The sequence below is a fragment of the Engraulis encrasicolus genome, chromosome 3, assembly GCF_034702125.1.
Source record: "Engraulis encrasicolus isolate BLACKSEA-1 chromosome 3, IST_EnEncr_1.0, whole genome shotgun sequence".
NCBI lineage: Eukaryota > Metazoa > Chordata > Actinopteri > Clupeiformes > Engraulidae > Engraulis > Engraulis encrasicolus.
In genome coordinates, this window is record NC_085859.1 from 31,691,330 (window position 1) to 31,701,189 (window position 9,860).

Genomic DNA, 9,860 nt, shown 5'->3' on the forward strand with positions numbered 1-9,860 from the left:
TCTCTACAGACCAATTCAACAAATATCCAACACAAACACAGCATGCAAGTTGCAACCCTGCAGCACCATCCCTCTTTGCCTCTTTGACAGCCCATGCACACAGCCTCCTCACTGGTCGACTAGTCTGTACAGTTTACACTCTTAATTCAACAGACAACTAGATAGCATGTTGATTCGAAATCACTTCAATTCGTCTTTTATTCCAAGAGAATCACACATCACAATAAAAAACCCACAGTAAAAAGACAGACAGACCAAAGGCAGAACAAGTAACAAAACATTAAAAGTGAGTAATGTATAACTCTCTACACTCTGGATATTGAAACAACACAACAGAATGCACTACACGACCCCCCTGGTCTTATCTCAATGAGTGACACAGCAAACTATCTAATCACGCTTCGTAATCACATCTGATAAATCCGGAAAAGAGAGCGAGAGAGAGAGAGATCCCCAAACATGGGGGAATACGCACCATACCACGGCCATGGCATCCGCATATTTAGTACCCACAATCCTCTCTGGCCGTGGCCGTGGCCAGAAGTGAGTGAGTGTGCAATGTTTGTGTGTGTATGTGTGTGCGTGAGTGACTGACTGACTGATGATGTCACGCCCCCCCAGCAAGCTTGGGGATTATTAATATCTACTCTGCACTATGTTACATAAGGAGAGGGCTGGATTATATCATTAGTGTACGGACAATCATGACTAGTGCAGCATGCAGTGCAGAGCAGCCAACCAACGCACAACATAACATAACGTAACATCACACTGGTGCTGGACAGAGGAATGGATAAGGAGGTGGAGTTATAAACCTTATTGTTGCCAAAATGGTAATGACCATCCATGTCTCAGTCTGTTACGGAGCCTCTTTGTGCAAGATGGATCCGCCGGCGGACCCCTTCACCCTTTGCTGAAAAGACTCAACTCGACATTACAAGGATCCTTAAGTCACAGATACAACTTGGTCATTACAATTTCGGTGACAATTAGCTTACAACAGAGGCTCTGTGCAAAAGGGTTAAGACTCGCGGAATTGTCCTAGGCATAGCCATGTTGTTATGATGTAGTTGTGGTAATGTTGCAATGTTGTTACGATGCAGTTGAGCCTTTTCAGGAAATAGTGAGTGGGTGTTGCCAGGGATGTTATCCGCATGAAAGGGTTATGGAAAAATCAATATTGTAAAAAGGCAGCCACACTGGATATGTAATACAAACAAGCAAGCACACACACCACACACACACACAAACACTCCCTCACTCACAAACTCAGGCCAAATAGGGACAGACGAGAGGGATGATGAAGAAAGAATCACAAGCTGACAGAGAGAGAGAGAGAGAGAGAGAGAGAGAGAGAGAGAGAGAGAGAGAGAGAGAGAGAAAGAGAGAGTGAGAGAGAGTAAGCCTCAGCAGGCAGGCACGCATAACGAAACAACGCAAACTCATCATGACACAAACATGCACGCAAGTTTCTCCCCTAGCCATATCCATCCTCCCCTGCTGTTGCATACATACATAAATACATATATATGCAGCAGTAGCGGTAGTAACTATCTCCCCTAATGCACATCAGATAAATCCCTGGCAATGGAGAACGACAGTGTGCCAGTCTGCATCAGCAGGCCAGGCAGAAACAGCTGCATTTGCAGTGTGCAAATAATGAGGATTTCCCTCCTGATTGGTGCTGAGGGAGGGAGATTACTGGCTGCAAAGCCACTGGCCACTGGCCGCTCGTATTCTCTCTCTCTCCACACACACACACACACACACACAAGCACACACGCAGAAACACACACACACACACACACACACACACAACAAAATACCCGCTGTTCAATCAAGAGTAATAAGGGTAATGTAATAAGAGACCATCATCTGCTGTAGCCAGACATGTCAAGTAACGAAGTAGCAGTATCTGTGCTTTATTGGTATTGTATCCTTTACTCCTACTTTCACTGTTATATAGGCCTATATTTGCTGAATTTAATAATTTTCCTCTGATGCATTTTTTATCATATAATGAAATAAGTGGTTTATGAAATTCTAAGTCAGAGTAAATTAACTCAGAGGCATGCTAATGTAGGAGAACTTTGCCTGTATGAACAATATGCATCTGGGCTGTTGTATTATAAAGTGTAAAAATAATGAGGATTTCCACCCTCATTGGTGCTATGGGAAACAAATGACTGGCTGCAAAGCCACTGGCCGCTCGAATTCTCTGCAAAGAACAAAATACCCGCCGTTCAATCAACTTCGCAAATTTGGAGATCGCCATTTACTGTAGCCAGAGATGTCTAGTGTAGTAACAAAGTTGGAATAATAAAGTAAGCTTACTCCACTTAAGTACAAAAATGCAGCATCTGTACCTCATCGGAGAGTTATTTTCCTTATACTCCCACTTTTACTTGGCTACATATTTTCACTGAATGTTAAAATTTTACTGATACATTTTTCATTTGCTGAAGTAGGTAGTTTAAAAAAAATCTGAATAAGTCTAAGTAAGTTAAATTTTAACCTGCTAATGCAGGAGCCCTTGAGCATGATGCATCTCAGCTGTTCTATTACAAAGTGTGCAAATAAGGAGGATAATTCCGCACTGATTGGTGCTATGGGATATTAGTGGCTGCAAAGCCACTGGCAACTCGCCTTCTCTGCAACAAACATATTACCCGCCGTTCAATCAAGACTAAAGCAAATTCTGGAGATCCCCATCTCACTGTGATAAAGAGTCCCACTTACAGTATGCTTTAATTATGTGCATGGATCCACACACACACACACACACAAAGAGTGGCACGGTTCACAAAGTTCACAGTTTGGTCCATATCACGGTATCAAGGTCACAGTTTTCAGATCTTTACGGTTTCTTTTCTTTTATTAATTAATAATGCATGGGAATGTTAAGCTATATAATTATAATTATAATGTAATGATGCGTTGAATTTGACCTTTTGCATGTGTTTGACAGATGCCTCTTGTGCTAACTTGCACTTGCACTTGAACTGTCGTCAGCAGATGCATGCTGTGTGAGCGTTCCCAATGCCTTATTTCAGCTGACTGATAGAATAAGACTTATAATCATTAAATATCATACTTGTGTTTTTTAAAGGCGTACAGTGTGAAAATAGTGTGAATTTAATTGTCATCCTCAGTGCTGCCAGATGTCTTAATAGATATTGTGCCATTCCCCCACACACACAGAGAGAGAGAGAGAGAGAGAGAGGGAGCAAATACTACTTCTACATTTCTCTGGCTCTTGTTAGCTCTTCCTCCATAGGCCTATTCGTCTCTTTTGTGAAACACACAAAATGCAGCAGGTGGCAGTAAAGCTCTGTTGAGCCCAGAGCCGTCTGAACCTGCAATGAATTCTAACAACACCTTGAAATACAGGACAACATGAACAGCTGAATCTGGATTTGTCCGATCAATTAGTCTGTATTAGGTTGTCATTGCACACAAGCCTAATGAATAATTGAAATGGAGACTTAATGGGGGGAAAAACTTCCCATAGGCCTACACCCCGTAATAAAACAACTTGAGGAATCCCAATGAGGTAAACGTTACCTACCTAGTTGGTTAACACACCATCCATGAGGTGTGTCTACAGGCCTATTTCAACTGCCACTTCACAATTTTTGCATTAGAAAATATCGTGCGTTTCTACTTAGCCCGGCTGTGGTAGTCTTTCGCAGTTGTTCGCACTTAAATGTATTTCATCATGTTATGATAGGATCTTCTCCCTTACATTTACTTTCGTGAGAGTGAAAGCCAGTCACTTTTTCTTGACTTGCGCGGGAAACCGTTCCTCCACATGGCTACTGAACTCCCATGTCATGCCCCAGCACGAGGACTCCGACCTCCCAAATAGCCAATTTCTACAGTTTACTCACTACGTGATGCGCTCTGGCGCGTGGGACTGAAGTTCTGTGATCATATTGTGTGTAAAAAGCATCCTTCCTTCCAAACGTCTGTGACGGTCCCAGCAAAAACGTGGAGGAAAAAGTGGTATATTAAGTGTGCATTTAACTGTCTGGAATGCAAGTGAAATACCCATTTCAACCTATTGATAAAGGCCTAGGCTACCTAAGTTTAGCAACCGATGACCTAGGCTACTAATATTTGACTGCAGTCACTGACAGATGCACATGCTACTCAACCAATTCATAATGTAGGTAGGCTACTTGCCACTTACGCGCGCACATAGGCTACACCTCCAGTTTCAATGAGACAAAAAAATAGTGAACTGATAAAATATGAAATCAAAGAGCTCTAGAAAAACTAAATATCCTTTATAACGAACCCATGTCTTATCGTGTAGGATCACACTTACGCTTTGAGCTTCTTGTTCCAGCTCCCGGGTATGGTAGTTGGAGTCTTCAGGTGAACCGCATCAGACACTGAGAGAATTCCTCCTCCTCACCAGGAGCATCTGACAGGACCGCTCCCCGAAGTTGCTGCAGCCAAAATTGGATCCTACCTTCACCTTCGATATCATCCACAGGCGGGTGGAAGTCACCCCGTTCATTATCAGCTGGAAGACCCAACAGGCAGGACCAAGGACAGCGCTCTCTCTCCTTCTCTCTGTATGTCTGCTTTTCAGCTTTTTTTTTTTCAAACTCTCCTCACGACTCACGAGAGACAACTGTGGTGCTGTTTATTTTTCATGGGTTAGTTTTTTCCGCCGAGCAAGAACATGCATTATATAAGTCAGACAGCCAGGCTCTCTCTCTCTCTCCTCCTGGCCATGTGGTGCTAGAAATGTCATCCAGGGCTGTTGCACTTTGAATCTCTCTCTCTCTCTCTCTCTCTCTCTCTCTCTCTCTCTCTCTCTCTCTCTCTCTCTCTCTCTCTCTCTCTCTTAGACGTGGGCTGAGTCAGAAATTAAGATGAAGGCGTTGTACACTCTCTGTTCTCCTCTCATGTGGTGAGTAGGCAGCAAGATTGCAAGATTTAGTCTGTCATGACAGGGTTAACTCAGTACATTACTACGTATGATAGCTTGGGAAAGTGTGTTGCTATGAATCCCTCTCTCTCTCTCTCTCTCTCTCTCTCTCTCTCTCTCTCTCTCTCTCGCTCGCTGTGTGTGTGTGTGTGTGTGTGTGTGTGTGTGTGTGTGTGTGTGTGTGTGTGTGTGCGTGCGTGTGCGTGCGTGTCCGTGCATCCATGTGTGAGACACTCAAGGGGGGAGCATCTGCCTGTCTGTGTATAATTCTCCTGAGCTTCTTTTGTCAATCTGCATTCATGCTACGGTATAGTGTGTGTGTGTGTGTGTCTGCGCGCAAATGTGCATTACCGTCCTGTTTGTGTTCTGATTTTTTTTGTTCATCTTTCTCTCGGTTTTCCCTCCCTAACGCCCAAAAGCCTACACCTGATGTGACAGTGTCACACTCGATACATTAGTCCCTGATGATGAAGTCACCAAACCGCATGCTTCACATCTGTGTGCCTGTCAGGGGGGGAAAAAAGACTATGACACATTTGGGCCCTTGTGGTCAGACAAACACACATGTATGCACACAAGCACAGACACACAGAGACGGATTTACCAATAGGCAGACTGGGAAAGTGCCAAGGGGCCCACCAAAACTGCCCACTATATAGGGAGAGCCCCCCAATAGGAAAGTGCCAAGGGGCCCACCAAAACTGCCCACTATATAGGGAGAGCCCCCCAATAGGAAAGTGCCAAGGGGCCCACCAAAACTGCCCACTATATAGGGAGAGCCCCCCAATAGGAAAGTGCCAAGGGGGCCACCAAAACTGCCCACTATATAGGGAGAGCCCCCCAATAGTCAGCCTAGCCATGGTAAATGTCCAACCCCCCAAACCCCCAAATGGGCAAAGCCTCCACTGCACGCACACACACACACACAGTTTAGTACTTTTATTTGGATCGCAGCACTTTAAAAGTTATACAGACCCAAATACTGATGGAAATCACAGAGTTGTATAGGTATGATCATGTTGTTATTCAGTCTAATATTTATGGATAAATATGGCATTTCCGTCTCCAAATGGACAAACTGCCTATGATGGCAGAGATGGAACAGTATTTTGCCAGTCTCTTTGCTGTTGTTTTGCGCGCACACACACACACGCACACACACACACACACACACACACACACTATACATTGCAGTGCTTTAATTCTCAAAAAATTAGAAGGGAAGGAAAAATGAAAACATGAAAACAGAGCCCTTGAGGCACTCTTGATTTCTTATGTTTGTTCTCTAAATAGCATGCATGGGCTGGTTGATTTCACAAAGTCAAATGCTTTATGCTTATTAGTCCGTGTTTAAATGTCAGCAACCCTTTCTGCCTCTTAATGCATGACATTCCCTTTGGTGTGATGATGACATGGCTTTTGCCTTACTTTGCTCTCCTCCCTTCGCCGCCGCTCCGATCTCTTCCATCCTCTTCCTCTCCTTTCCTTTCATCCCCACCTCTTCAACGCCTTTGCTTTTCCATCCCTTTCCTCTCACCTTCTATTTTCTTCTCTACCCCTCTCCTCTCCCCTCCTATCCTCCTCTATACCCCTTCTCTCTACCTCTCTCATCTCCTCCATGTTATTGGGTCTTCTGCGGAGAACAGAGCTGATGGGTGATGACTAAGGCTAGGATGACCACAGAGGCCAGACATCGCAAAACAACACAAACCACGATAGCCTGTGTGTGTGTGTGTGTGTGTGTGTGTGTGTGTGTGTGTGTGTGTGTGTGTGTGTGTGTGTGTGTGTGTGTGTGTGTGTGTGTGTGTGTGTGTGTGTGTACAAATATCCCAGCTACATAAGTGTAATGTACGCAATGTAATGTAAAAGTTACAGTAAGTAGCCTATCCAAATACAATACAGAACACACAGCATATTGGATGGCTTTGCTCACGGCTAGTTCAAGACAAGTCCATTGACTGTGAGGACACAGTCACAAGCGGCTTAGAGAGCCAGGGAAAATACAGATCATTTTATTCAGGTGCTCATCTGTGCCAGGTGAAGTCAAAATCCAAGCAGAGACACTCTTGGATTTGAGGAATTATAAAAAGCCTTTGAGATAAGGTGGCAAATCTATTTAAAACACATGGGCCTACGCACTGTGGCCACATTGTCATTCATCAAGAGGTCCATTGACTATTTGGAGGTTGGCTAATTAGTCTCTAGCTGTCAGAATGATTTCCACACATGGGCTATTTGCACACACCTTGCTGTCCTTAGAACTGTGTGGTCCTCCTGGTTGACAGCGGCATTGTAGGTAAAGGAGTTGCCTAGCAACCAAAAGCTTGCTGGTTCTGGTGAATCTGACCTCAAGTCTACCTCTTTTGGTTTAAGTCTGTATGTGCACCTGTCCTTGAGCAAGACAATAGGCAAGACTCCTGATGTGCTTGATTATTTCCATGTATTGTAGCCTTTTAAATTGCAACTGGTATGTGATAATGAGGCACAAAATGAACGAACGGACGAACAAACGAACGAATGAATGAAGGAATGAATGAATGAAGGAATGAAAGAAGGAATGAATATGATTTGAATTAATAAATGCAAAGTGATTCAGGCATTCTGCCAAGTGCATGACTGCATGTGTATGTACTATGTAGCCTGTGCAATATGCAAAAAATATGTAGGCTATTTAAATCAAGTGTATTATATGAGCAAAGAGCCACAGACAGAGTAAATGTTATTTTTAAGATTTAGATGAAGCACAAGTCAACGTCTTTTTCAGCACTGGCCCCAGACAGCGGACATTAAAGGGGGTGATACAGCTAGTCTGGAAGGCTATGGGCCTGGATTCTCAAACATTTTGCTGTCGTCCATAATGCAACCATACCAACACTCTGAAGAGCTTACAGTTATGGGAATGAAAAGTAGGTTAGGGCAGTAAGTGACCTGAACGAACACTGTGTGTCCCAAGATGTGGAATGGGACCGTGTGTGTGTGTGTGTGTGTGTGTGTGTCCTTACAAGAGTATGTGAGTGAGTGTGTGTGAGAGAAAAATATGTAGAGAGAGAGAGAGAGAGAGAGAGAGAGAGAGAGAGAGAGAGAGAGAGAGAGAGAGAGAGAGCAAGAATAGAGTTGCAGCGAGAGAGGATTGAGTCTCTGTATGTGCATGTCTGTGAAAAGAGGGAAGATGTTATTGCTGTGGCTACACAGGGGACAGGCAGGGCTTTTGCCTGTGGCCACAACTTCTCTCTTTCTCTTTTTCACTTTGTGATTTTCTAGTCAGCAGGCCAAGATGTTTCTGGATATCATCTCACACATGGTGTAAAGCAGTGTAAAACCACAACTACACATTTTTATCAGTGTAAAACTACAGCAGACTATTTTTTATGCCAAAAGTGTCTACACTTTGATTTGTGAAACATTCAGAATACAGTTTGGTCTATTCTGACCATAGCTTAGAATTATGCTAAATGTACATTCTTGTAATGTGTTTACTGGTCTCGTTCCACAATTACACATCACATTTCTTATTTGTTGTACATTCCTTTCAGAGAGCAACATATGAAAGACATTTAAACTAGAACTGAAATAGAAGCACAAAACTGAATTGTCAGTAAAATGTATGGTACTGCATGCTCTGCAGGGCATGCTCAGATATCGTAGGCGAGGTGCAGGCGAGGGCAAACATTTTTAGAAATTATTGCCGGAATGCACTTTGAAAGAAGTATAAGATGTGGCACATGAGATAAGTTCTGCCGGAATGTCGATGATCAAAATCCACCCCCCCCTCAAGCACCAAAACAACTTTAGAAAAACATACATTTTGGAACATATCCCATTGGAGTGACCATAACACATCCAAGAGAATTCTCATTTTACTTCAACTTGATCTGCTGCCTTTGATGGTTGACAACAGCGTGAAATGTGGATTACAATATATGACAAAGCCAGGACTCACATGACAGTCTCTTTATTCAGTTCTGATCAATTAAGGCTATTATCACCTTGTCATGCAACAGAATAAACAACAACACTATAATTTACAAACCTAAACACAAACAAAAGTGCTCATATCTATCCACCATCCAACGTCATGTTGTGTAGAACAAAAATAAAAACACAAGGCACATCTCTCTATTTGTGACATCATATTGACAACTGCCTTAAACAACAGACATCTTTTCACATAGAATACAGTTACTGTAAAAGGGTTTACTACACAACTACATTTAAGGCATTTGATATTACTGACACAACCTACCAACATTTGACTTTCTCTTCATGACAGTTTTAAACTGGGGGCTTTAAATAAGATAGAGGTGAAAGACTCAATGTCTCTATGTGTTGTAGAATCATGTGAAGTCAAAGAGTGAATAAGTACACTTCTGGTCAAATACAACACATACAGTACAGTATACTTGGAAAATAAACACCCTTTTTGCTTCTAAAATAATGTGATGTGGATAACATATTATGTTATCAGTTTATGGACTAATGTGTTTGTCTGTGGGGCAGCTGTCCATATCACAGATCCGTCACATTCTTTAGTAGGAGCCTTTGTTTCAGCTTACATTATTTCTACTGACCTCAGTTGGATTCAAAGGGCACTTCCAATAAAAAAAACTAATAATAATCCTACTGAAAGTAAACACACCCTTGTTCTTGGTAATTAGATGATACAAAACACATTTAGTACAACAACAGTTTCACTGTGGTGAAAATGTACAAAAGAAGACCTATCTAATACAAAAATGATGAAAAACAATGGAAATACAATGAAAATCAAAACAACCACATAGGCAAGAGCATAAAGACCATATGCATGTGAAGTATCACCTAGTAGAAGACCATTGCACGTTCGAACAGTACAGTGTATACTGTGGCCTTTTATCCCAACGTACATATGTACTATTTAGGTATAGTGTGTGTGTGTGTG